Source organism: Euprymna scolopes, chromosome 39 (genome assembly GCF_053919585.1).
Source record: "Euprymna scolopes isolate OS-2025 chromosome 39, ASM5391958v1, whole genome shotgun sequence".
NCBI lineage: Eukaryota > Metazoa > Mollusca > Cephalopoda > Sepiida > Sepiolidae > Euprymna > Euprymna scolopes.
Window position 1 is genome coordinate 31989361 of NC_136520.1, and position 25594 is coordinate 32014954.

General features: G+C 36.2%; 1 protein-coding gene and 1 pseudogene across 1 annotated transcript in view; one reads left to right on the forward strand and one right to left on the reverse strand.

Moving 5' to 3' along the window:
• The window catches only part of LOC145263716 (glycoprotein-N-acetylgalactosamine 3-beta-galactosyltransferase 1-like), a 206877-nt gene that overhangs the window by 162942 nt on the left and 18341 nt on the right, over nucleotides 1-25594 (forward strand). The gene's annotated exons all lie outside the window — the stretch shown is intronic.
• Nucleotides 23677-23793, reverse strand: LOC145264087 (5S ribosomal RNA; annotated as a pseudogene).

A 25594-nucleotide genomic window follows, 5' to 3' on the forward strand; every position in this document is an offset into this window, starting at 1 on the left:
TACATATAATGATGGCAATTCAAAATGTTGAGATTTAGCAACAAGCAAGAGCAAGATAGCCAGCAACAAGTCAAACTGTAGACCAGCTTAATGCTGAGACTAGTCTCCTGCTTTATGTTTTTTTTAAATCAGAGATTTGCTTCTCCTAGAGAGGTTGCCTTCATCAGGGCTTACGGGAACCCTCTCCACCCCACATACACATGTAAATAAACGCATGAACGCACACATGCATGCATACATACAGATGCATGCAAACATACATATGCAAGTACACACACATGCATACATGCCAACATGCACATACACACATGTATGCATATGTATACACATCACATACATATGCATATACACACGTACACATACACGTACATGTAGAATATACATGAAGGAGCATTAATGACGATGATGATGATGGTTAGTACGAACAAGTGAATTTAACATGAATAAAAAAAGAAAAACAATCCAATACACACAGCATGTAGAAGAGGCAGATATTCGCTTCGCTGCTTGTACAACTTTTAAATTTAAGATGCGTCCACAACGGCACAAATCCTCAACGTTCATGACAACGATAACGATGGTTGGTACGAATAAGTGAATTTAACATGATTAAAAAAGAAAAACAACCCAATATGCACAGCACGTAAAAGAGACAGACATTCGCTTCGACGCTTGTACAACTTTTAAATGCATACATATATACATACATAAATAAATAAATACATACATACATACATTTAAAGAGACAGGTGAGATTTATATTATAGAAGATGGTGCACTTTCTCCAAGTGGTTTTATCTTAAGAAACAGCACGGAACTGGATACTCCACCAGACAAGGAAACTTCTTGTTCTAGTATCCAGTAAGACCAAACGACCACAAAAAAAATATAGTAAAACATATTTAAATGGTCAATTGGTGAGAGAGAAAATTATGTTCTAACTTCTTTACTAACTCAGAGTTTGATAGGTAAAGAATAATTTTACTGGATATTCGAATATCCAATGAAATATCTCATTGATTTCTGTTAATTTCAACTGAAGTAAAATGAAGCACTAAAGGATATTCTAACTCATCAAATTTATTTTGGCTAAGATTTTGTATTAATATCATTAGTTAAATTTGGATTATAAAGTTGTGAGTGTATTGTAATAAGTCAAAATTGAATTTTTTTCGAAACTGTTTATTTTTTTTTTTTAATATTATTAATTAAAAAGATTAAAACAATAGTTTATATTGTTTTAATTTCTTAAACTAAATTAGTTAGCTTTATATATTTGTAAAAGTTCAATGTTATATTTTTTAAGATTTTCGTTTTTATATTGACAACATTGTTCATCCAAGAAATACCGCTTTTTGGCCTTGTTTATTCAAAGTTACTTCATTTATAAGAATTTGTCAATAATTGTCAAATTTATCAATTAGATACTTTTGGTTTGATTATTATTTCACATGTAAAACACATAAAACCATCAAACAAATCTCACAGGGAAAAATTGAAAGAAAATTCATATTGACTCCGGTAAAAGACCCGAATTGCATAATTGTTTGGTCTGTTATTACCTATCCCCCCCCTACCCACAAAAAAATAAGTTTAACAAATATTTTTTTAATAAGTAATATAAGTCATCACCATCAGAGATTATCTTTCTTAAATATGAAAGCTTTACTTTATATTTTATAGATTTTGTGAAAATTTGTGACCCAACGAGTATGTCTAGTCTTATAAAAACTAAGAGGTGCGTTCCAAAAGTAATGCCTCCTACTTTTTATTTCGTTAAAACAGATCACAGGGGATTGCAAATTGCATTGTTATGATGACTGAACTTATGCATTCATGATCTGAAAGTTTCATCTCTCTGTTGCAGATATTTACGGTGTGAGCTTATGAGAAAGCAACCCCTGTCATAGACGTGTATCAGACGCAGAGATGCGTCGTTGAATTCCTGGCAAAAGTGTATTGTAGAAAAATAAATTCTGGAGCAAAAAAGATCGTCTGTTTTAATCGGACCACTCACGTCTTTGTAGCTCTTCAACTTTTTGAGCTAAGAAAAAATAGGAGGCTTTACTTTTGGAACAAGCCTCGTATGACAAAGCACACTCCAGGCGCCCATGTACAGCCATCGTTCATCGTTGGCAAAAGTGCATTAATAATTAATATGTAGAAAAATAAATTCTGGAACACAAAAAGGTCGTTCGTTTTAATGGTACAACTTCCATCTTCATAGCTCTTCAACTTTTTGAGTTAAAAAAAATAGGAGGCTTTACTTTTGGAAAGACCCTCATGTATGAAACTTTGAATTCTTTTCTTATGTGACTATCAACATTTGTTGGCAGATATAGCATCCTCATTGTATGTGTCTAAAAGGTTTCCCTTTTCATTTTATGACCTTTTTAATCTAGTCTGAGAGGCAGTTATTATCAGATAAGACTATATTTATCCACAGGGTCAGGGTTAGGTCTCCACAAATAAAAAAATAAAATAAAAAAAAAAACTCTTTGATCTTAACATCTGTGGTATTTGTTATGACAGAAATCCAATAAAGTGTACTAACCTTTAAAAGAAAGGACAAACACATAAATATTTTCAAAAATACATTATAACCTTACTTGATTTGATACAGAACAATCACGTTGACACACTGGGTTCTCTCATTGAATCACCAAAGTTAAGCAACGTTGAGCGTATTCAATACCAGATGGGTGACCATTTGGAAATACTAGGCGCTGTATGTTTTTTTTACAAAGGAGTCACCTTTTATCAAGGCTCAGGGGCCACTTGAGGATAAGGGTTAATGAGTGTATGGTAGTCAATGGGACAACGTCGTAGTAATCGTCAGTTGGAAATTTGGTAAACTGGATTACTTAATGGGATTGCTCATCAAGAACTTGTTTACTTGTTGAAACTATTGAAGATGACCATATTGTAGTCAACTGGAAAGCAGGCAAACGGAACAGAGTTCCACAGGCATTTAGTTCTAAGAAAGAAGCTTTGTTCATGGAATCCATATTAAGGTTTAGGCCCAGATATAGAATGAGGAAAATTATTGGTAGTGGTTTCAGCTAGACGAGTATTTTTTCATAAAAGTTTGGCAAAGGAGGACCATAGATTGGAGCTCAAATGAGAACTTGCCATGAAAATAACGATGTATTCAGGTAATTTGATTTGGTTGTTGTTTATTTTATGGCATATCAACTCTTTTCAGGTTATTTAATGCCGAATTCAGTAATTTGTGAAAAAGGTTTTGTTCTTCAAGTTTTTTATGTCTTCAAATATTTATTCATCATGTTTGGTTTGGTTGTTTTGCAGAGGAAAATTGTTGTTTCTGTTTTTGACTTTGCAGAATATGATAGTTTTGCAAAGAGAAAGGAAAAAAAACAATAACATCAATGTTTGGTGCATTTTAGGTCAGGAAGTCAATATCTTCAGACAGCCTGATCTGTTATTTTTTAATTTTTTTTCAGAATATTTTCAAGTTAAATTCAGTTTTTACGATATTTTGGTTCATTAAATTGTTAGGTAATTTGCTGGAATAACTTTTTAAATTTAGTAATCAAGTAAAAATGGAATTTTTAATTGATTAAATAATTCGAAATAAGAAAAATTATTTTTGCTTTAATTTAATTATTTTTACTGTGCAATATTTGTATTAGTTTCAAATAGGTTAAACTGCTAATGGTCGTTTTGGTACAAAAAAATCCACTTATGTCATCCCAATGCTAGGAATTTGGAATAGAGGCATGTGAATGAGAAAAATTGAAAGTAGAATCAGGGAGACATCAGCTACATGAGATCCCAGAATGTATTAGGCTGGTGCAAAAATAATGTCGTTTTTTTTTTTTTTGCTTGGTTGAACACATTATTTTTGCACCAACATAATATAATATCACAGGGAGATAAACGCTTCTGCCTTGCACAGTTCCAGACCACCTACGTTTAAGGTGTAGTTCCTGTTACCCTCCCTCTGATATTCTGGAGGGAGTTCCTCTGTTGTGGTGAAAACAATACATGTAAGTAAAGGGGATGGGATCTTTGTTGAAAAGCTAAACCAACTTGCCCTGCCTTGACAGAGTTCAAAATCAACTTTGTAGCCTAGTGGAGGATACCCTTTTCTCTTCCCTGGAACCTCTTTCCCACAGAAGAGACGCCACGAGCTTGTCTCTGTTTTATTTTGTCATTTTCATAGCAAGTGCTCGTCTGAGCTCCAATTTATGGTCTTTCCCCCTGGCCTGACTTTCACAAAAAACACTTGTCTAGCTGAAACCACTATTAATAATTGCTACCCACTCTTTATCTGTGCCTAAACCTAAATGTAGATTCCATGAACAAAGCTTCTTTCTTAGAACTGCACGCTTGTGGAACTCTGTTCCGTTTTTTTGCTTTCCAACTGACTACAATATGGTTGTCTTCAAGTCCAACGTGAACAAATTCTTGATGAGCCATCCCCTTAAGTAATCCAATTTACCAAATTTCCACTACTAACGATGACTGATATGTTCCCCTTGACCACTGTACCCTCATTAACCCTTATCCTCGAGTGGTCTCCGGGTCTTGATAAGTGGTGACTCCTTTGTAAAAAAAAAAAAAAAAATATATATAGAGGGAGCCCATTGACATTGTACAGCAACTTTTTAATGAAGGTATTTCAAACAGAACACCCACTTCCAATTTGTAAGCACAAAAATAGTCAGCTCAGCGTGCTCATGTCTGTGCGAACGCAATCTGATATAAGAGAGAACTTGAATGTCTACTAGATACTGCCCTCGAGTGTCTATTGTCTCTCTATGCAGGTTTTTGTCAGGACAACCTGGCATGAGGATGCTTTTACCTATAAGTAAACAAATCTGTTGCCAAGGCCGCTGGAAAAATGGTCGGATCCTTCTATCAATCCAGTAGATATCTCACTGCTGATGCAATTCTCTATCTAAGAGCCAGGTACATTCAAGGATGGAGTACTGTTGCCACATATGAGCAGAAGCTGCTAGAAAGGACTTGTCCTGCCTTGATAGAGTTCAAAATAGACTCCGTAGCCTTGTGGGAGAGGTCCTTTTCTCTTCCTTGCAACCTCTATGTCACAGAAGAGATGCTGCGAGTTTGTCTCTGCTTTATTGCTATTTTCATGGAAAGTGTTCGACTGAGCTTCAATCTATGGTCCCCCCTCGCCTAACTTTCACAAGAAACACTCGTCTAGCTGAAAACACTATCAATAATTCCCCCCAATTTTTATCTGTGCCTTAACCTAAACATAGATTCCATGAACAAAGTTTCTTTCTTAGAACCGCACGCCTGTGGAATTGTCTTCCGTTTTCCTGCTTTCCAGATGACTACAATATGGTTGTCTTCAAGTCCAATGTAAACAAGTTCTTGATGAGCCGTTCCACTTAAGTTAACAAATTTACCAAATTTCCATTACTAAAGATTACTATATTGTCCAATTGACTACTGTACACTCTTAACCCTTATCCTCGAGTGGTCTCTGGGCCTTGATATGTGGTTATGCCTATGTAAAAAACAAACAAAAAAAGCCTTGACTAAATATTCAAAATCACGTATTCACAGCCCAAATAAGATCTCCTCAGTATGACTAACACACAGTGACTTATACAAAAACTGGTGCACCTTCTCCAAGTGATGTTGCCTAAAGTAACAGCACCAGACTCCACCAGACTAGATGAATTCTTGTCCTGGGATTCAGTAAGACCAAGAGACCACAAGAAAGATTTACGATAATATATTTAACTGGTCAGTTGGAGAGAGGAAAATGAATATTAACTTCTTTACTACCTCAGTGTTTTAGAGGTAAAGGAAATTTAATGGAACATTTGAATATCTATGCATCTCATATGGAGATCAAGTGTTAGCCCCTAGGAAGGCGCCTCTTGATTTCTGGAAGCTTTGACTAAAGTAAAATGAAACAAAGAGAGAAATATAACCGAGTTACTGAAACATAAAACTTGACTTGAATCATGTTCACACTCCAAAGATCTTCACCATATGCTTGAAAACAAAATCCTGCTACTTATCACAGTCTTGAACCAGTCTTTCAGTTGTCAGTAGCAAAATGTCAGCTTCAATCCTTATCTGATTGACTCATCTCTTTGGTGATCATCCACTTGATTTTTCTTGAATGAAATCTTTTTTATATGATTGCTTTATGTAGTTGAAGTTTAGTATTCGGTAACATGTCTCAACTATGTTAATCTTCTTTTCTTTTTTTTTTTTTTCAAATAACGTGAAATAACGGGCGATAATCTACAATATACAATAATATATAGTTTTTTCTTTGTTGCTTTTTTTAAACATCCTTTTAACTTGAATGACGTGTTTCTTTCGAAATATTTCTAGAAATTTCAATCATAAACAAAAACTGCAGAGTCATGATTGTTCCATGTATTTCAGACTAATTTTTATGTTGCCTTACTGATGTGCCTACTCCAAAGAGCTTCGCCACATGCTTGAAAACAAGATCCTGCCACATATCATGGTCTTGGGCCAGTCCCACCTTTATCTGATTAGCTTATCTCTTTGATGATCATCCTCTTCATCTTTCTTGAATAAAATTAACTTGATATCATTAATTCACATAGCTGGAGTCTGATAACCGGGAAACAATCTCCAAACCAATTAATCTCTTTTTCTTTTTTGAATAGTTCCAAACCATGTTAATTTCTTTTTTGGTCCCCCGACAAAAGGACAGTGGACCTGTAAATTCAATTTTTGGAAATTTTGCGCAAACATTAAACATGATATGAGTAAAAACGTAACAGAACAGATTTTCCAGGAAACCTCCGATTGCCCCCCTAGGGATGCCTTTTAGGTTAAAATGGCTGAAATTGACACTTTTGTGCTTATTAAAAATAATTGATGCCTTGGATTTTTATAAAACTTTCTGAAAAGTTGTAACTAACTGATTTCTATATAATTTTGTTTGTCTATACTTCACGATAACTATTGGGTGTGCCCCAGGGGCTCTTTTAGGGCTAATAAAAACACTCCATTTTTCGAACTATTTTACTATATTTGTCCAAAATTTTCTGTGTATGTCAATTTAGCAGTTTGTATGGTGCTGAACTCAAATTTAAATATGTTAAAGCCTTGGGGACTTTTGGGGCTAAATAGGGGGGGGGGGCAAATGCTGAACTTAGTCATTTTTTTTATGTCTTGTTCATTGTGCACTCATGGCGGACCATGCATGCTTCACTTGTTGAATAACGTTGTTGATGGATTTGTTAATATTAAGTATGAACAAACAAAATGCAAGGTGATATATAACCTTATTTATTACCATATGTACACACGCGGTTTACTACTATAAATATGGCATCTTTAACTGCATGTGTGGAAAGATCCAGATGTTATTTTGTTTTCCCGCAGTTCAAGGGACGTCACTCTATCCCAGCATGTGTTGTATGATCGAGTACCAACAAGGAGTCTGTTGTGTAATGTGTACCATATCACTATGCAGGGATATGTACTTCTGACGAAGGGTTCATCATTATGTGTATACGTGTCACTAAATGTTTATGGTGGTTCTTCACTATCTGACCCCTAAGTTATGTTGTTGCAGTCTATTTATGTTCCACTGCTATGATCGTCTAAATGTTTGTGTGTGTGTGTGTGTGTGTGTGTGTGTGTGTGTGTGTGTGTGTGTGTGTGTGTGTGTGTGATATATGTATTTTAGACATACCTTATTTTCATGCATCGTTGATGTTGTTCCACCTGAAATTCATTTCATTCTTCGAGGGGAGGCTGGAACCTTTTTGAACAAATATTCATTCACTTCCAAGAACGCGTGTTTGTTTTATATAGTTTTTATCCACTTTCCAGATGTCGATCACAGAAGAATAGAAAGTGAATATCTTTGCTTGTGTGCTTAATTCTAGGTCTCCATTCTAAGACACGTCAGCCCTCTTCCTGGTGAAGTGAAGGGGGGAGACGATCTGTTAAACTGTCCGCTCTGCTCAACGTCCAAATTCCAACTCTCAATTATTCTTCTCAGCTAACTAAACGTAACATACATGTAGTTCCGTCAGCTGATCAGATACTTCCGGTAAGCTTGTCTATGATATGATTTATTATATTTTGACAGATTTTCAGCATTCTTCATATGCATCTCATGTTTATCGCTCCAGTTGGATAGATAGATCGAGATGGATAGATACAGAAGTAGATAGATAACTAGATCGATAATACACATAGATAAATAGATAGATCGACAGACAGATAAATAAGTTACAAATACTTTCTTGTGTTCGATCTACTATATAACACATGTTCCTCATACTTTACAGGGTCCTGGATATGACCTTAAACTATATCCAGTGGTGAGGCCCCAGCTTGCGGACTTTGGGGAGTGTGGAGCCACCCTTTAATTGCCATTGCTCCCGGGTACACTCTGGTAGTACCTGTTAGAGTCTTAACTATAGGTTAAATAGAAACCGACTTGAAAACAACAAATATATTCTATTAAAAATTTTTTCTTCAAAATCTTTGGATTTGGCATTAAATAACCTGAAAAGGGTTGATATGCCGTAAAACAAAAACAACCAACCAATCAGCCAACCATCATACTTTACAAGTCTCTTTCTGATATCTGCATCCATTGCCTATCTCACATAGTTAAAGAACTCTCTGATATTTACATATTTACATGTCTTCATCTATCTCACAAAGTTTCTTGAAGGATATTTTTAAAAGTTTCATTTCAAAAACATAAAGTTTCCTCTCATGCTGCGCTAGTTATAGTTGATGTTTCATGTACATATACAACAATAGGAACTATCCATGCATTGCAAAGTCTTAACTTCAGAGGTGTTGATATGTTCTTCTGTAACGTTGCAGTTACATGTTAACACGGCCCACACATTGCATGCAGAGACAGTCGCAAAGGAACAAAAAAGGAAATCCAAGGGGCGTGCAATAAGTAATGCCCTTGATCCACTTCCCATAGGAGTAGAGCAATGAAACTTGGCACAGTTATTAGTCTTTCCCTACATAGGAACCACCCAGAGTTATGCATTCCTCCAATCGTTTGATGCAGCTCTGGAGACCGTTTTTCTAGAACACCCCAGGTTGGTCCTCCAACCACGACGTGACTTCAGAAATCAAGGCTGCATCATCTGGGAAACGCTTTCCTTTCAAAAACAACTTCATGGCTGGGAAGAGGTGAAAGTCAGAGAGTGCAAGGTCAGGAGAGTAGGGAGGATGGGGAAGGATTTCATAACCACACGCCCGTGCTTCTGATATAGTGACATACGAGTTGTGGACCAGAGCATTGTCCTGCAGGAGGAGGGTACCTTTGCTGATCTTGCCCTGCCTCTTGATTTTTATAGCTTCCCTTAATTTCCTCAAAAAGTGAAGCATAATAGGCTCCTGTAATTGTGGTACCCTTTGCCAGGAAATCTATCATCACTACTCCGTCCTGGTCCCAGAAGACTGTGAGCATGACCTTGCCAGCGGAGGGCTGCACTCTTGCATTCTTTGGAGGTGGTGAATCCAAGTGCTTCCACTGCATCGACTGGGCATTGGTTTCTGGATCATAGTAATGGACCCAGATTTCATCCTGTGCAATCAGTCTTTTGAAAAACTTTGACTCATCTTCTTGGCACATCTCCAAATTCATCCTCGAGCACTCGACGCGTTCTCGCTTCTGGAATGTTGTGTAATGTGTACCATATCACTGGGAATCCATCTGGCAGACACCTTATGCATATGCAAATGGTCATGAATGATAGTTTCCACAGACCCTGTACTAATCTTGACATCTTGGGCTATTTGGCGAATAGTAATGCGCCGATCTTCCAAAATGGCAGCCTCAACTTGACGGACAGATGCCTCATCAATGGTAGAAGGAGGGCGACCAGGTCTGGGAGCTGTTTCCACAGACTTCCGCCCATATTTGAATTCACAATGCCAGCGTTTTACAAGGTCATATGATGGGGCATCATCACCATCAGTTTCTTTCATTTCAACAAAAGTCTCCTGTGGTGTGCGTCCTTTCAAATACAAAAACCGGATCACTGCTCGACATTCAACAGGCTCCATTTCACACCTGACTCAGTTCAAGCACCTGTAAAACAGAAACCACAATTAGTTCAGAGTTGTAATTTGCCACATAATCCGTAGAGATATAAATAATTGCACATGTAAAATTTCAGCTAGATCAGACAACTGGAAGTGGGTCAGGGGCATAACTTATTGCACGCCCCTTGTAAATTCAACTCAGCTTTTTCAGTTGAAATAAAAGGCATTTAGTAACGGTACTTTCCAACAACGCATTGCATCTTGTTTTAAAAGTCACTTAGTTCATCATGCAGTTAACAAACCCTGTTGTTTCAACACGTGCTTAAAAGTTTCATCCACCACCATGAGCCACACGCCCATCTAACATTAAATATTGACATGAACTAAGGTCTCCATAAAACATTTTTACACAATGAAAATATGACCAACAAAACAGGAACAAAATTTGAAAGTGAACCAGGCAAGAAAAGGTGCGAGAGTACTCATAGACCAATGCAATTCTTTTTTTTTTTTCTTTCTCCAAGTTTTTAGTCCGATGTGGTTCGGTGTTTCTTCCTATCTTTTGTAGCAGAAACAAATGGAAGTTTTTTCTTTTGCAAATCAATGCCTCTTCCCTGTGTTATTTGGCCACATACTGACCAATCAGGAGTGCGACGCATTGATCCTTTCTCTCCCCTAATGAAATAAGACTGCTTCCAGTTTGAAGGAAAAAACTCCTTCTTACCGAGAGAGACGCCAAGCAGATAGGACCCTTTTCCTTGCTCTCTCTCCATCTCTGTGTTATTTCATCCGGTATGGACGATTCCCACTGGGAATAACTACCACACCAGGTGGCCAAAGTCCAGTTTTTATCCAGAAATACTATTTAAAAGTTGTTTTCGCTTGTCAGTGTAAAATGGCAGGTTTTTCTTTTTTTTGTTTTATATGCTCCTGTGTTTTGTTTGTATGCGGGCAACATGAGTTTTTGAAAGGTAAGAATCCTGTAGCAAAGTGGAGTGTAGTGGTTCTGAAAGTTTGTTGTTTTTAAGCATAAAATAACGAAATAAAGCTCAGAAAGTTACGTGTCCCGGGGTCACCAAATAAAGATATGAGATAACAACAAAACATTTCTATCCTCGACTTTACACGCCCATTTTTTTCGACGTTGACTTTCTTTCTGCCGACCACATCGTGCATTTTTTCTCCTGCTTTCCTTTTTCTCCTTGCACACACTTCCTAATCTGCATATGCATGTTTTTCAGCTACTGCTGCTGCTAATCTCTTTGCAAGCCAGCTATCCTTTGCTGCTGCTGATATTTTCCTACATGCTCATATGCACTGTTTTACACACGTGGTGTCTTTTTTTTTTTTCTCCACTTTTCTTTCCCTGTTCTTCCTTTGTTGTGACATCAGTTCATGCAGCAGCTTAATCATTTGCATATGTGTCATGTAGCTGCTGCTAAGTACACGTCAGCAGCTCTGTTACATTTTCTACTCCATATCTTTTTATTGAGATGTTCAAATGCAGAGGTTGTTATTCCTATTCTTCTGCTTGCGTATTCACTTTAATCCTCCATTTGTCGCAAGAGGCTTCACGCTCAGAAACAAAGTTTCAACTCATTCAAGATAGTGGCAACGAGTGTGGTGTCATCAGCATAATGGATGTTAGAAGAGGGTACTTATGCATTTAACGAAACCAGATATAACTCAGCGTTTGGCTCGGATTTCTCTGGTGCATGACGTCAACAGCCAGATAAAGCCAAGTGTTGCCCATGAAATAATAATAACGCTACACTTAAAAAAAAAAGAAACTACATTAAAATTTTAAATGTAGAAGTATCAACAGAAAAAAGCAAAAACCTAGCATTCATTTATATTTTTTATTAAATGTTTGTAGAAAATTTCAATTTTTTTTTGTCAAATAGATAAATTTTAAGGAATGTTTTCAATAAATAATAGTTAGTGCCTTTTTTTTTGTTTGTTTTTGAAGTATTTTTTATGGCTTTCAGAAAGTAAAACAAATAAATAAAATTTAGTAACTTTTGTTTTTTGTAGTATTTTTTAATAGTTTAAAAAAAGTGAAACAATTTTTTTTTATTTGGGGAGGGGGGGCAAGTAATTATGTCAAAAACAAACAAAACTGGTATCTTTTATCTTTTTTTTTTTGGCAAATCCCTGCAAGTAGTTAGATTTTTTTTTTTTCTCTTTTCCTTTTATGCCAGGAACATTTTTTCTCAGGAGGATGTATTCTCTTCAAACTTTTGGAGGGCATCAGACGACAAAATGGATGCAGATGAGATAGCGGATGCGATAGGAACCTCTTTATCAACCTGGTAGCTTTCGCCAATGTTAGTCGATATGGAGTCAAACAGCTGTCTACCAAATTTTTGTCTCCACATGAACTCTAAAAAATATGTGTCCAGAAGCTCCCAGTTGGTTCCACATTCTGCTGCTTTGCTTCCTTCCACATCTGCTCCACATGATTTGTTGTTGGCTGTTTCAGGGTCAATGAAGTTAAGGCTGTGGTTCACCGTTAAATGGTGAAACTCTTCTCCTCCCACTTTGCTATACACTCTCCAACAGTCTGATGCGACCGTGGTCCTAGAATGTATTTTTTTATTAGTGGAAGGAGGGTTTCAGCATTCCTATTTGGTATGCTCATCAAGAAACCCTCCTTATCAGTGGAGTCATATTCACTGAAGACCCAGACCGGTGTCAAAAGTCTGCTGACATTATGTTTTGGGCAGTTGAAGACAGACTCGTCGATCTCAACCGTATGGCCTGGGTCTCCTATCTGCTGAGGATTCCTGAGAAAGTATTCCCGCCAAATGTCTCGCAGGAAATTCTTTCAATTTACAATCGTGTGGCATGAGCGCAACCCACATTCCTGCTAGAGGTTTCGTGTAGTCGCCATCTCGAATGCCCACAGGTAAATTATTTTAAAAGTGCAGGGGATCATCAGCCGCGATTTGGCAAAAAAGGTTCCTGTTCTAATGGTTGTCCAATGGCGACATTTTAAGTTGCTGCATCTCACTTTCCTAGTATGCATTCCTTCCCACAGGTTGAGCACTTCATTGACTCTGCCATCAAATTCCTGTGCTGACAAAACTGTATCACAACCTCTGGAGTCTGGAGCTGTTTAGCTAGGATGGTCAAGTTCATGTCAGTGTTTCTCGAAATTTTAAGATTCATTGAGGAAGTTGTTGTAAAGTTTGGAGAGAACTGAAGCAACTTCAGCAGAGCATTTTTAAAATAAAATAGCCAGGATGAGATCAGGTCCACACGCTTTTGAGATGTCTAGGTTTTTTATGATACCATGTACCTGAGAAGGGGTGATTTTCAAATCATCTAGTGTGGTGTCTGCCCGCAAAGGAAAGTCAGGGAGGGAATGGTGTGCCGGGTCCAATGTGGAATTAGAGGCAAACCGACTGGTAAGCAGGTTAGCCTTCTCGGTTACTGTGCAGACAACCTCATGATCGTTTGATAGTGGGGAAATCATTGACTGCCCATTATTTACTAGACTGTTGCAGATTTTTCAGAAATCACGGGTTCCTAATTTCTCTGCTTCGATTCGTTTTCTGGTGGTTTCAGTGTATTCTGTCTCAGCTGTCACTATTTCTCTCTTACAATTACTTCTAGCTTCTATATACTTCTGTCTGTTTGAACTGGACTTATGTCAGTTAAATCTGTGGTACGCATGCTGCCTTTGAGCAATGGCAGCTGCACAAGTAGAAGTAGACCATTGGGGAGAGTGGGGCTTGCTATAGAATTTCCGTGTGGGAAAATGTGCTTCAATTGCAGTTTTGAACCATTCAGTCGTCTCATTTGCACACTGTTCAGCTGGAAGAGAAAAGATATTTCCCTATGGGGCATCTCTAATAAGATCACTGATGGCTTCCCAGTTAACCTTTTTGTAATACATCATTGTTTTGAGGAGTGGGTCTTCAGTTCTGGGTTGAGAATTTAGGGCGATTTCTACCATTATCACAGCATGATCAGCATTCCTGAGTGGGCTGTGGGCATTCATTGTACAATCATTGGGAACTGTGGTCAGAAATAGATCTAGAAGTGAGGCATGTTGATCTTGCTGGTCTGGGAAACGTGTCGGAAATGTAACCATCTGTGATAGAAATGAGATATAGACAAGCTATGTGTTGTGCTACTAGCTGCATCTGTGTAAGTAGAGAACCCAAGCCAGTTACTGTGGTGTACATTAAAGTCACCAAATACATGTACATGCGCTAGTATCGAGGGAGAGTGCTATATCTATGCTGTCAGAGACTTTGTTTATTAGGGTACAGTCAACTGCATTCTATTATTTAAGTTGCTTTGTGCAGAATCCAATGACACTATTTTTCAGATCGGCCATCTTGCTTTTTATTGATCTATTGCATGCTTTTTTTCCAAAAATCAGCTCTAGCACACCTTCTATTGGACAAGTTTTCATAATCTTTGAAATTTATACTGATTTTAATATGACATTCAAGTATGTAATAATGTTTTTTCCTCGAAATGCCTTTGTTTAAAAATACACAATTGGGTTGGACGACACACTATAGTAAAGTTGCACCAAAAAAGTTTGCTAACTATTGTAAGTTGAAATGAATAACTACAAATTATAACACAAAATAAGGAACAATAAATAAACATGCCGAGATTCAAACTAACTGTCTTTAAGTGCAGTAAGCAAAACCAATTGGTTACAATTGTTATATATTCAGACCCTACGCCAGTAAGTAAAGATTTATGTTATCAAGTATGAATTTCGGAAATGTTACATTAAGTACATGTCAGAACAATTATTAGTATTTTTTTTTTAATTCTTTGAGATGAGGCTTTAAAATCACCTGAAGAAGGCCAGAGGATGAGTTGGCCGGAATGTGGTGAAACAACAACACAACAACTATGAAGATGAGGATAAGTCTGCAAAGAAGAATGGATGCACAAATGTCAGGATAATTTTGCAGTGAATGGAGATGGTGCTAATGCACTTAGCATAATTAATGTGTGATTTTAGAGGTCAGCTCCCTAGACAAAACACACTAGAAGATGTGTTGGTGATATTACATAAAAAAATTACATCACATATTTAAAACGGCACAGAGTTTCGAGGCAGTTTGAGGCAAAGAAGTGGCTACACCAGACGTGCTGACAATGTAGAAATCTAAGAGAAAATTTTCTTGAGATGTGTTCGTTTAGCAACCATTTTTAGGTTAAGTAAGAAAATGAAGTCAGAAGGAACCAAGATTAGCCAATCTTTTGTAAGGAATTACTTTTTGGTCTCTCCATTTGTAAATGAGCTTCTCTCCTCAATAAAACCTTTAAAACCGCCAACAAGTCTCTTTGTGTTTCTATACATGAGTTTTATTTATCTTGAGTTAATCACAAATCCATCAATTCTCGTTGTAAAGTTATTAGCAGCCCATCACAGTAGCCTTCCACATCAAACAATGACGTATTGAGCTTCCAGTAACTGGCTAATCTATGTTTAGGACTATCTAAGTTTACCCGAACACGAACAAGTCAATGATTCGAGTAAACTATGTTATGAAAACTTAGACAATCTAATATTGAAAATTCAGCTCACCTAATTAAGAACCGGTCAATATAGCTTGAAAGATATACTGCATTGGAGCCGTGGCTATCTGTCCACACTATATCACAAGGCTTTTCATTTTGGAAGTTGTCGATAAACTTACAAAATGAAAAGGCATCCCGGTTTCTGTTAGTACTCCTGGATATTGACCTCACATGATCTAAATTGTAATCCACGCCCATGTTCCCATCTCTCACTTAGATTTCCGATTGGGAAGTACTCATAAACTGCTCAGTCTGCCAAAGAAAGGCAGCAAGCTCAACATGGCAAGCTCAACATGGCTAGTAGGCATATAAACCTCAATAAAACGAAATGCCCTACATTTTATGGTAACATTCAGAATACACAGTCTTCCTTCCGGATCCATGAAGCAAGGATCACACGACACATCCGATGATCTTTTCACGTATCAAGTTCACAATTTCCACATATTTTTTAAGTTCACAATTTCCACATATTTCTCCCTACCCAGATCATTTTTCAGCATAGCCTCCTCTCACATTAAGTCTAGGACCAGGCGGCCCGGGGTCTTTTTTTCTAAGGACAATTAGCCAAGTTTCAAGGTCCAGGTATTCCAGGGGTGCATCATCTTTAGCAGTTTCTTGAGGGAAGGGGTGAGGTTCCTTTATGGACAAGGGACCCCCCCCCCCCCGGATGTTGGCTCACTCTGGTCTTCAGGTTAGGTTGTGGTTTCTTTTGGGAGCATTCCAAAGTAAGATGTCCAGTCTCTCAAGTGAGAATTAAAGTATGCTGAGTAAGTATGTCACAAGAGATACCGCTGACATGCTGACATAGATTAGTTTGGCTATTTTATACAAGAAGGGGTGAATCTTTACAGGGACCCACCCAATACAGCCTTTTCGTAGATTTTTAATATCTGTGTCTTTAAAAATTACCGAAGGAGATGAAAGTTTAAAGGATTTATTTGCCTCCTATAGCATTAACCACAAGTCCTTTACCTCCTTCTTTTTCAAGATTACATTTAGAACTCTTTTGGCACCGGGGAAATTGTGCGGATCTTCAACATGCATTCCAGCCACCTCCATAAATTCTATTAGTTTCATTAGGTTAGCATTTTTATAGTAAATCGGGTTGTTCATTTGAGGTTTTCTGGCCAAACAAATGTCTTTAGCGAGGAGGGAGTGTCCTTTCCCTTCCAATTTCCAGGAAGGGCTTCGCATTCTTTTATGGGTTGATGCAGGTATTTCAGATTTCAGTGTTTATAAAAGTGTGTGCGACGAGTAGGGCTGCAGAAGGAGTATTATGGGGAATTATGGAAATGTCTAGAACTGGAGAGGAAGTAGATTTTGTCTTTTTGACAAATTAAGGGAGATTAAATTTGACAGGATTAAGGAGACTTTAGATGTAGATGGCTTCGGAAGAGATTATGGACTTTGTTCAGGAGGAGACTGCGGTTTGCCTGGGGATTTTGGGATGGTCATTTTCTTTTTTAAGTTCACAATTTCCATATATTTCTCCCTACACAGATCATTTTTCAGCATGGCCTCCTCTCACATTAAGTCTAGGACCAGGCAGCCACGGGTCTTTTTTCCAAGAACAATTAGCCAAGTCTCAAGGTCTGGGTACTCCAGTAATGCGTCATCTTTAGCAGTTTCTTGAGGGAAGGGATGAGGTTCCTTTATGAACAAGGGGACCCCCAGGTGTTGGCTCACTCTGGTCTTCAGGTTAGGTTGCGGTTTCTATTGGGAGCATTCCAAGGTGAGATGTTCAATCTCTCCACAAGCCCAACAAAATGTGCACCTGCCTGCAACAATGATGGGAATTTTTCCTCATCCAGTTCCATGTGGAATGGGATTTTTGTAAAACCCTCCTTGTCCAGAAGTATATCAAATGTCCAGAATCTTTGGTATTCCTTTTGTGAGCCAGCAACTATTTCTCCAAATTTAAGGAAGAATCCACCTAGGTGCTCGTCATCCACATGGAAGGGGACGTGGGAGACAGAAACTGTGATCTGACGTCTTCTCATACATAACGTATAATTTGTCGTAATAATCTCTGAGAGATTTTTGTACATTCTTCTTCGGTTGGAAAAAGAATATTCTACATATTGTACACGCTACATTTAATTATATGTTGGGGTCTATGCCCCACTGCGCTTTTTTTTTTCTCTTTCTGTCGACCACAAAGACGATTAGGTTCCAATTTTGGTATGTTGTCGAGTAGTCCATTCTCGGTTACAATATTGTTTGGCTTTCTCTATGAATTCCGTTATGCGGTTTGTTCCAGTGTGAATTAGTTGGGGTAGAAAGTGTAACATCTTCCGACCCCTGTCATTGGTATCCATGAGAGTGGCATATGGCTAGCCACAGTTATAGCCGCAGACCATTAAAAACGGTAAAAAAAAAAAAGAAAAAGAAAAAAAAATACCAAGATGGTAAAAACATTAATAACAGCTTTCCCAGGAACGGTGAAATCCAATGCATTAAATCAATAGCGACAGTAATAAAAAATAATAGCAATGGCAAGAAAGACTTACTTCAATAAATAATCCGACACGTGTCATCCAGCATTAAAAAAAAAAAATAAAAAAAAAAAACAAAGACGCTCGCTGGATGAACGTTTTATACATTGAAGAATCCCACTTCAGTCGAGCTGGTTTTATTTATACTCGTGTAGATATCAAATGGATAGTCATTCCAAATCTGAAATGGATTTCTGTACGTTAAAAATGCACAGTCAGTAAAATAACTTCTCTTCTAAGCGTAACGTCGCAGTTACTAGCAAACAAAGCAAATAAAAATAAAATAAAATAAAAATCCGAGTCAGCACTTTTTCTTTTTTAACAAAATTCATTACCGTTACTCTCCCGACTCGACACTACTTAAAAAGTCTCTTGCTACCACATGTCCATCTGACCTGGTAGGTGTTTCTCTTTCTTCCGATCGCACACTGACCCCACTCGGCTCATTCTCGCCTTCACTTTACATGTCCATCTCCTTAGGCATTGACTTTTTCCCTCCTCAACCATGTGGTGTCCTTTTTTTTTTTCCTTTTCTCACGTACATTTCCTAATTTGCATACATGTTCAAACGCTGCTCCTGCTGCTAATGCAATTGCTTGCTATCCATCCTTCGGCTGCTGCTGCTATTTTATTATGCGCTCATACACGCTCTATTACGTAAGTTCAATAGCCATCACTATATATATATATATATATATATATATATATATATATATATATATATATATATAAGTAATGCTCATACACACACATGCACATATATATATATATAGCTGGTTGACGGTACAAAACATACATTGTTTAAAACAAAATGGCCGGCAAAACCCAAGGGGCCCCTTTCATCAACAGACTCATCAGGAGTTAATTGTTGATCATAAAAATAAATAAATAAAATATCTCGCAAGAACAGACTTAATGGGGTGCACGTGTAAATTTTACCGAGGGAGAGGGGGGAAAAAAAGGACGGGTGGGAATCCGAATAAAATAAAATATTCACAATAATATAAAAGATATGTACAAGTGCGGGGGGGGGAGCAAAAGGGAGAGTTAATATATATCCCGAAATAAGTCAAATAACTCTCCCCTTTGCCCCCACTAGTAAATAATAGTAAAAAGATATACCTAGGAGGAACTGAATGTTTTTTTTTAAGGACAGATACCGAAATCATGTTGCATCATTTAACAATGGACCAGAGGATGAACCAAATCGAGTTGAGAATAAAGATAGAAATAAAGATAGAACAAAAATAATCATTAAAAATAAGAAGCGGAACACCACTATATTGAGTAATTGGGTTACAGAACTACATAGGAATGAAATAGAATTTGAATTAAAATAGTCAATTGTTTTATAATAAAAAAAAAAGATTTAGGGAATAGGTTGAGAGTAAAATGTAAGTATGGTAAGAAAATGTTAAATTCATTACGAAAATTTTAGAATGGTACAATAAATAAATTAGTAGATCATCAATTAAACATATAGAAATTAAACTAATTATAACTTAAATAAGGGAAATAGAAATATATTTAAATTTAATAATGGTAGATCAAATAATAAACATGAATTTATAAGACCAAAACTTCAACCTTGATCGCTCTTCGGGGCCCGTGGCGCAGTTGATAGAGACGTTGAATCTCTATGGTTCCAAGTGAGAATTGTCTGAAGATAGCGTTTCAATCCTACCCAAAGTCGGCCAGAGGCTTACTTGGCCAAAACATGGCAAGACGACAACAACTATGGAAGGCAGTAATTGCAGTGAATGCACTGAGGAGATTCAGAGTTCTTATCCATCGCGGTTACCACCTGACAAAGGTCAGAGAAATAGTTGGCCGAAATTTCGTGAAACAACTAATAAAAGATGAGGATAATAGTCCGCAATAAATAAACTAAATAATAATTGTTATTGGGAAATTTCAATAACACAAGTGGAAATTTAAAAAAATCGAACATTAAGTAACTGTGAGATAAGAACCAAAATATAAAGTTGAAGCAAACTAAAGGAGAAATTGATATTAAAAATAATAATTAATAAATACTAAAGTCTAAATATTAAAGTAAGAATACATGTAATTTCGATAAATGATAAATAGGAAAAAAAAAAAAAATTGAGAAAAGAGAGTTATCTCCCTTACAACATAACTGTACTAGGAAGGATTAAAAATTAAAAATAAAAATGTAATACTTAGATAATGATAAGACTTAATAAGTTTAATTTAAAACTTCAATTATTAACATAAACAGTAAGGGATGAAAATAAATTTTAATAATATTATCTAAATAAACCCTTTAATGAGAATTCCTTCTTGAAATAACTTCTGAAGAAAAAACATCAACAAGTAGATTGTAACATGTTAATAAAATTTATACAAAACTATAGCAGATTGAGAAAAGAATAGTGAAACATATAAATAGAAACTAAAATTTCAAGGTGTAGATTAGCATTTCGGAAATAAATCAATAAAATAAATAAATTGGAAAAAAAATAATCATAATTTTTTTTTTAAAAACATTAAAAGATTGATTGAATATAAAAATAGGGAATTGTTGGATTTCATATTAAAAATGGAAATACGAAAGTGGGTTAAAGAATCTATTCGAATGCAATCACAAAAATATTACAAAAAAAAACAAAACAAATATAAAATATGAAAATTAGTCCAACTGCAATCCCTTAAAATAGGGATTATGAATGTATTCATATATACATACAAATGTATTTTGCCATCTGAAATGTAGCTATTTTAGAATATTTTTAAATGATATAATATTTTAATTTGTCCAAGTGGTTACAAAACAATTGTCATGCATAAGGAATAGGAATACACTTTATGATGTGTTTATTTTATATTTGGTTGTCTTGATTTTGCAAAAATATTACACACACACACACACACGTGTATATATATATATATATATATATATATATATATATATATATATATATATATATATATGAATAAAAATAAATAAAAAATACCAGCGATGGATGACGTTATGTTGTTTTGAAAAAAGAAAAAATGTATAAAATGGTGATCAACGTTTCATCCCTTATTGCAGAGGACATCTTCAGGGTATTAAAAGGAAAAATGCAGAAGGAGAAAACGATCTTTTGCATTTTTCCTTTTAATATCCTGAAGATGTCTCCTGCAATAAGGGATGAAACGTTGATCACCATTTTATAAATTTTTTCTTTTTTCAAAACAACATAGCGTAATCCAATGCTGGTATTTTTTATTCATATATATATATATATATATGTATATATATATATATATATATATATATATATATTAATAAATTAATTCGGGTTTTCTTTTTTCAAAACAACATATATATATATATATATATATATATATATATATATATATATATATATATATATATTTATATTTATATATAAATTCACCATTCATCCATTTTTTAAAAGATGGAATCGCCTGATCGTCGAAGACAAGATTCAAGCATGGGTGCACAATCCACAGAATTTTATACTTATATAGATAAGTCCTAATTCAAGTTGTTATGAGATATAAACGTCGTCTATTCCTTTGAATGTATGAAAGCGGCAGATAATGGAATCTGACAATTCAGCGAGCGAATGAATGTAAATATCCACACTAACGTACATACAATGGATGTTTTTTTTTATTACTTTAATTAGTTCCAAACAAATGCCAACTGACCCTACATCTTCAACTGTTCTACATCTATAAACCTATTAACTCTCATCTGTTCTTTAAACATAGTAATACCATCAAAGCCTACTCTTTTGCACACATCTCCCTATAGTGTTCAGATTTAATCTTCCTCTGAGGTCATCAGAACTAAGCTTAGCTTTGTATCATTTTTCATCATGCAGCGCATGTTTTCAACTCTCACTTCATAGGAAGTTGTTTTTTTTTTAGTTTTTTTTTACTTGGGAGTCACCACTTATCAAAGCCCAAAGGCCACTCGAGGATAAGGGTTAATGAATGTAAAGTGGTAGTATAGTATTTGTTAATAGTGTAAATTGGGTAGAATTCGATTATTTATGAGGACGGTTCAACAAGAACTTGTTTACATTGTATTTGAAGGCTACCATGTTGTATTCAACTGGGAAGCATGACAGCATAACAGTGTTCCACAGGCGGGTAGTTCTGGGAACAAAGCTTCATTTATGAAATCTGTGTTTACATTTAGGCACAGATAAAAAGTAGGGGAAATCATTTATTGTGATTGAAGCTGGTCGAGTGTTTTTTGTGAAAGTTTGGCAAGGGGGAACCATAGATTGGAGCTCAATCGAGCACTTGCCAATGAAAATAACAATAGAGCAATGTCTCTTCTGTGGGAAAGAGCTTGCAGGGAAGAGAAAAAGGCATCACCTACTAGGTTTCAAAGCTGGTTTTGAACTCTATCAACGCTGGATAGGGTGACAAGCAGCTCCTGCCCAGATGTGACAGCAGTATTTCATTTTAGGACGTACCTGACTCTTATACAGATAGAAGATTGTATCGGCAATAAAATATCTGCTGGAACAGTAGAGTGATGCAACTCTTTTTCCAGCGATCTTGGTAACAGTTAGTCAACTTCAAATTTCCTTTGGGTGTGAAAAATTTGCAGATAATTTTTTTTTATTATTTCATTCACCTCCAAACAAATACCAACTGATCCTGCTACTTCAAGTCTTCTATATTCCGATGGATTCTATGCCGCTGCTTGGTTTCAAAAGACAATGGATACCCACTGTAAGGATAACTGTATGTGTAATTGTGAGGCAATGGTTGTGTAATCCCCAATTGAAATGGATGGCTCTCGTCTAGGAGAAGCCCCATGTTTTGACAAGCTTCTGGGCTTGACCTTCACTCCTGATCTGAAATGGAACACATACATCAAGTCTGTTGCCAAGGTCGCTAGAAAGAGGGTGGGATCCTTCTACCGCTCCAGAAGATATCTCACTACTGATGCAATTCTCTATCTATATAAAAGCCAAGTATGTCCAAGGATGGAATACTGCTGCCATATCTGGGCAGGAGCTATTAAAAACAGCCTGTCCTGCCTTGACACAGTACAAAATAGACTTCGTGGCTTAGTGGGGGGTGCCCTTTTCTCTTCCCTGCAACCTCTCTCCCACAGAAGAGACGTTGCAAGCCTATCTTTGTTTTATCATTATTTCCATGGCAGGTGCTCGTCTGAACTCCAATCTCTGGTTCCCCCTCGCCAATCTTTTATGAAAAACACCCATCTAGCTGAATCCACTGTCAAAAACTTTCCCCACTCTTTATCTATGCCTAAATCAAAACGTAGACTCCATGAAGAAAGCTTCTTTCTTAGAACTGCATGCCTGTGGAACTCTGTTCCGTCTGCCTGCTTCCCTCCTGACTACAACTTGGATGTCTTCAAGTCCAACGTAAAAAATTCCTGATGAACCGCTCCCTTAAGTAGACACTTTAAATCTCCACACTAACGTACTGTACTTACAATAACACTTATCCCTGAGTAGTTTCCGGGCCTTGATAAGTGGTGACCACCTTGTAAAAAAAAAACAAAAGAAAAAATCTCTCCTGTAGCAAGGAGAAGTGCTAGATAACTTAAAACGATGCAGAGGTAAACAGAGAGAACATACAGCACCTGGTATTTCCAAATAGTCTCCCATTTTAGTACTGACCTGACTCCACATTGTTAACTTCGGTGATCTAATGGGAACTGGTGTGTCAATGTGATTATGCCATATATGTTCTGCGTCTATATGATATATAGTTGAGGAACAGAAGAGAAATTGGTTGTTATTTATCTATCTCCGACCTTCTTCAAGAGTATCTTGTTACAGTGGTTAGAGTACTTGGAAAAATCAATTGTAAAAATGGTATTCTCCTGAAGGTTGAAGGTTTAATTCTAAATGTGAGGGACCGAAAAAATACAGTTGTAAATTATTGAAGACCTCTAAATGTGAACGACCGAAAAATATAGTCGTAAATTACTTAAGACCTCTAAATGTGAGCAACCGAAAAATACAGTTGTAAATTACTTAAGACCTCTAAATGTGAACGACCGAAAAATACAGTTGTAAATTACTTAAGACCTCTAAATGTGAACGGCCGAAAAATACAGTTGTAAATTACTTAAGACCTCTAAATGTGAACGACCGAAAAATACAGTTGTAAATTACTTAAGACCTCTAAATGTGAACGGCCGAAAAATACAGTTGTAAATTACTTAAGACCTCTAAACGTGAACGGCCGAAAAATACAGTTGTAAATTACTTAAGACCTTTAAATGTGAGCCATCGAAAAATACAGTTGTAAATTACTTAAGATCTCTAAATGTGAGGGACCGAAAAATACAATTGTAAATTACTTAAGACCTCTAAATGTGAATGACCGAAAAATACAGTTGTAAATTACTTAAGATCTCTAAATGTGAGCGACCGAAAAATACAGTTGTAAATTACTTAAGACCTCTAAATGTGAACGGCCGAAAAATACAGTTGTAAATTACTTAAGACCTCTTCATGTGAGCGACCGAAAAATGCAGTTGTAAATTACTTAAGACCTCTAAATGTGAGCAACTGAAAAATGCAGTTGTAAATTATTTAAGACGTTTAAATGTGAGGGACCGAAAAATACAATTGTAAATTACTTAAGACCTCTAAATGTGAATGACCGAAAAATACAGTTGTAAATTACTTAAGACCTCTAAATGTGAGCGACCGAAAAATACAGTTGTAAATTACTTAAGACCTCTAAATGTGAGCGATCGAAAAATACAGTTGTAAATTACTTAAGATCTCTAAATGTGAACGGCCGAAAAATACGGTTGTAAATTACTTAAGACCTCTTAATGTGAGCGACCGAAAAATGCAGTTGTAAATTATTTAAGACCTTTAAATGTGAGGGACCGAAAAATATAATTGTAAATTACTTAAGACCTCTGAATGTGAACGGCCGAAAAATACAGTTGTAAATTACTTAAGACCTCTAAATGTGAGCAACCGAAAAAAACAGTTGTAAATTACTTAAGACCTTTAAATGTGAGCGATCGAAAAATACAGTTGTAAATTACTTAAGATCTCTAAATGTGAACGGCCGAAAAATACAGTTGTAAATTACTAAAGACCTTTAAATGTGAGCGATCGAAAAATACAGTTGTAAATTATTTAAGACCTCTTAATGTGAACGACCGAAAACTACAGTTGTAAATTACTTAAGACCTCTAAATGTGAACGGCCGAAAAATACAGTTGTAAATTACTTAAGACCTCTTAATGTGAGCAACCGAAAAATACAGTTGTAAATTACTTAAGATCTCTAAATGTGAACGGCCGAAAAATACAGTTGTAAATTACTTAAGACCTCTAAATGTGAGCAACTGAAAAATACAGTTGTAAATTACTTAAGACCTCTAAATGTGAGCAACCGAAAAATACAGTTGTAAATTACTTAAGACCTCTAAATGTGAGCAACTGAAAAATACAGTTGTAAATTACTTGAGATCTCTAAATGTGAACGGCCGAAAAATACAGTTGTAAATTACTTAAG